The sequence below is a fragment of the Mus pahari genome, chromosome 1 (genome assembly GCF_900095145.1).
Source record: "Mus pahari chromosome 1, PAHARI_EIJ_v1.1, whole genome shotgun sequence".
Classification (NCBI taxonomy): domain Eukaryota; kingdom Metazoa; phylum Chordata; class Mammalia; order Rodentia; family Muridae; genus Mus; species Mus pahari.
Window position 1 is genome coordinate 149,460,088 of NC_034590.1, and position 4,786 is coordinate 149,464,873.

Genomic DNA, 4,786 nt, shown 5'->3' on the forward strand with positions numbered 1-4,786 from the left:
CACTCACACATACACATACACACACATACACACAAACACTCACACACACACATACACACACACTCACACACATACACACACATACACACACACTCACACACATACACACACATACACACACACACGCGCACACACACACACACACACACACACACACACACTCCCCTCTCAGAATCCCACCCAGATGGTGCTGGTTTTGGGGACTGCTCTGCCAGCAGTCATTAGATGCAGCAAGAGAACTGGGCGAGGACGATGGGAACTGCGGTGGCTGGCAGCGCAGAAAGGCCTGGTTTTGCAACACGGTGTGGAGAGAAGGAAAATAATGTAGGGGAAAGTTAGCCTGGCTGCGCGGAGCCTCAGCCTTGCACTTGGCTGTGGGAATAGAGGACACAAACTGGCACAGGGGACCTGCTCAGGGAGGGTTGATTGTGGGAGCAGGGAGTTGAGAGTTATGATGACACTAACCCCCTCAAAAGCTCTGACGATCTGCCAGATGTTAGCACATCAAGACAAAAAGGACCTGAGCTCCTACAGGCACGCAGAGGAGCGCACTCTGGCTGGATTACCAGGAAAGGGCGTTCTGTAGTTCATAGACTCTCCAGTGGGAGGACTAGAGGATTGGCCCTGGAGATATTCCAGCCTGAAACAGTGTCTACAGGCTGGGGCTGTTCTGATGCTCACCCCTGTTGCTGATGTTGTGCTTCTGGGTGCCAACAGCCCACGACTGTGTGTGTGCTCCCATCCTTTGCTTCTGCGCTTATCTGGTTCCTCGTTCTCCTGAAATGTCCATCTCTTGCAATGTGTCTGATGGGCTAAGTTCAGGAAAGAGGCCATGTTGCAAGGGGATGGGGAAGCCAGTGTTGGCCTTATACCTCGAGAAGACATTTTTAGTATATATGCACCACAACTAAGTATCTGTATTATGTATGCTTGCATACATACATACATACATACATACATACATACATATACATACAGAAGTAGGCATATAACCTGTGTCTAGGTCCCCTTGGATTTTAGAAATTCAAGAACCATCATTCAAGCCACCACCAACAGCAGAAAGTCCTGCCCCCTTATTTGTCACTTCTTCTAGGTCAGAACCACTGCTCCAAGCACTCCCAGTCACCTTATGGCTTGCGTGTCAGGTTATCACTGTGCATTAGATGTGGACCCAGACCCCTCCCCCTCTCTACCGTTTAAATGAAATGGTGAGACACTTTCAAAGGTGTACCAGGCCTATGGGGAAGATACTCCCCACACCTCTGAGGCAGAGCATTTTGGATCTGACTTATTACCTTTTCTCCCTTAAGATTCAGCCCTCTGACTTCCGTGAGGCCCTCTTAGAGGCCACAAAAGCCCTGGCTTTGGAGTCGAAGCATCCTCAAAGATAAATTGGACGTCAAGCCTAAAACACAAACACAGAAGCAATTCTTAAAAAGATTTCTTCTATTTTCCTTCTTATTTATGCATATGCATGTGTGTTTTTGAGTGAATGTCACATGTGTACAAGTGTCCACAGGGGCCAGAAGAGGTTGTCAGATCGATCCCATGGACCTGGAATTACTGGTGGTTGTGAGCTCTCTGACTGGGTGCTGGAAGAGGAACTCAGGCCTTCTGGGAAAGTGATGAGTGATCTTAAACATTAAACATCTCTCCAGTGCCTACAAGCGATTTTAAAAACTGTGATTGGACTGCACAGGTAGGGAGTATTTTTCTACTATAAATCTCTGTAATTCCTGTGGGTGCTGCAGCTCACACCTGTCATCCCAGCACTTGGGAGCAAAAACAGGACGATTGCTACAGGTTCAAGACCAACCTAAGCTACATAGTTTGAAAATAAAGCAAAATATTGGAACACAGGCAAGATTGCCATTTAAAAAAAAGTATAAGATTCCTTTCTCTTTCTTTCCTCCTCATCTCCCTTTTTCTCTGACTGACACACCGTTCTTTAACAAAAAGTCAGGACATAATCAGTCTACTAAAAAGAAGGCGTGGTTTTGTAGCCTTAGGGAAAACTGCCCAGTCTGAGGTGAGCACAGACTGGTGTCTGAAAGCTACCACTGGAGGATGTGTCCTTTTGCCTTGCTGCCGCCCCTTGGGAGAAAAGCTAAACATGTCAGTTACATGCATTGAGGGAAGTGAAGGATAAAATAGGGGGCGCATCTTTAATCCTGCTCAGAAGGCAGAGGCAGGCTGATATCTATTAATTTGAGGCCAGCCTGGTCTACAGAACAAGTTCCAGGACAGTCAGAGCTACACAGAGAGACCCTGTCTCAAAGGAAGGAAGGAAGGAAGGAAGGAAGGAAGGAAGGAAGGAAGGAAGGAAGGAAGGAAGGAAGGAGGGAGGGAGGGAGAAAGAGAGGGAGAGAGGGAGGGAGAGAGGGAGGGAGAGAGGGAGGGAGGGAAGGGGGAAGAAAGAAAGGAAGGAAGGAAGAAGGAAGGAAGGAAGGAAGGTAAAAAGAAAAAGGGAAGGAAGGGAGGAAGGAAAGAAGAAAGAAGAAGAATATTTTGGAGAAACAAATTTTCAACCACATATATCTTCATCTTTTTTCTGTTACTATATCAAAATACTTGAGTATAGGTAGTTTATAAAGAATAGAAGTTTCCTAGTGCACACTTCTTGGTGCTAGCATTTGTCGAGAATTTTCTTGCTGTGGTGAGACAGAGTAAGAGAGTAAGTGTCTTAGGCTCTTCTTTTCTTGTAAATGTACTGCAGCCACCATGGGAGTCCACCTTCAGACTTTGCCCAACCCCAAGCACCTCCTAAACACCCCACATCCAAATAGCACCCACATAGAAATAGGAAAACGGGCCAAAAGTTCATCTAACACATGAATTTTTAGGGTCACATCAAGCCACACCAGCATATTATAATAAAGATGTGGACACCATGACCTCCATTGTATGTAAGACCCTATCCATGTAGACAGACAATCCCACAGAACAAAATAAACACCTGCATCTGTTACAGAAAAATCCCATGGGGGATTCAACTTAGGAGAATGCTGGATAGATTTAATTTTTTTTCCTGAATTAACTTCTTATATTTTGTAATTGAAAGCAGATTAAGTAAAGAAGCCAAAGGTGTGTGGGGTAGGGGTGGGGGTGGGAAGTAATGCAGGAGGAATCATGCAATCAAATGCAAGACCTTGGGACATGCACAGGTCCAGTGGCTCTTTCTGGCTCCCTCTGGCGTCACTCACCTGTCATCCTTGTGGTCCTGGCACTGGAGCCATGCAGTACGTGACGTGCTTAAGCCTTGTGTGTCCAAATGAACCTCTTTCCCACTAGGTGAGCCACGTGGCTCTTAGCCAAGAGACGCCCACAGAGACAAGTTGCCCTTTAAGTGGAAAGGGACTGCCCTTTCTGAGTTCGCATCTTTCTGCAGAAGGATCAAGGTAATAGAGGCTCCTACACTGGGGCAGGCACACCCTCACCAAGATAAACGGAAGGCAGGTTTTCTGTTGAGCTAGATTTTTGGTGATGAGCAATAGCAGCTGATTATTTCTGGCCAATCCCAACTGGAGAGACTCCCGGGAGATCCCAGTTGGGAAAAGAAGAGCCCAGGTCAGGCAAGGGGAACTGGAGAGCCACCCAGTCACCCAGCTACAGGAATAGCTAAGCCTTTTTTCCCCCCCAAAGAACCTGCTGTCTTACAGTTCTGAGTCTTGATCTGACCTTGGAGTCAGGCTGCCTCTGTTCATATACTCCTCAGGACGTTAGGCTAACCCCATAACCTCAGTTCCACATCTGCAAAGGGCAAATAACGAAAACCACCAACTCGCAGGAACCAGTTCTTTCTGTGAAACAAATTTCTCCCCAAATCTGAGATCTTAAACTAGTAATACATATTTGTTACCTCCATTTCTGAGGGCCAGGTGCTTGGGCCTAGCTGGAAACCGAGACTTCTCACAAGGTTTTATTCAGTCAGAGGTTGGTTATCTGAAGACTCCATCGAGGCGGGAGGATCTGTCCCCCAAAAGGACCTCCTGAGGGTAGCAGCGCCCTCCTTGGATTGGTCCTATCCCCAGATGAGGTGGAGATCAGTCACCCCAGGACTTCGCTGACAGGAGTCACCATGGCTCTCTAACGGCAGCGGAATCTGTCCTCCTGGCCAGCAATCTTGGTATTGTTGACGGGTGAATTCCGTTTTTCTCCAATGCACTCCTTTCACAGTGGTCCAAAGTAGCCACAGAGTGGTCCCTGCCCTCCAAGGTGAGCCTGGGGATGAGTGAGAGACTTTGTTTTCCCCAACTACAGATTTTTTAATTTCAGTATTTCTATTGCAACCTAGGTATGGTTTACTCACAGTTAATGCTTGTAATTCCAGCACTGTGTGTGAAGGATAGACACTGAGGCATTCCAGCCCAGCCTGGGAGGAACAGTGGAGTCTTACAAAACAAGTAGCCTGAAGAGAGATGGCTTAGTGGACAAGAATAGCTGCTATGTAAACACGAAGATCTGAGTTCAAATCCCTAGTACCCACGTAAAATTCAGGTGCAGTTGCCTGCATCTGTTATCTCAGCACTGTGGGGCACAGACGGGAGGGCTACTGGGGCTGATGCCAGCTTGCAACCTGGTTCAGAGAGACTCTGAGAGGAATTGGGTGGAGCGTGACAGAGACACCTGCACACACATGTCTCATAGACCATGCATGCCTCCAATGTACCCATGCATGTTCAAAAGCCCAGTTCCCTTAACCTGTATGGTTAATAATTTTATCTCTGCTAAGATGAAAGGATGGACTATCCAGAGACTACCCCATCCGGGGATCCATCCCATCATC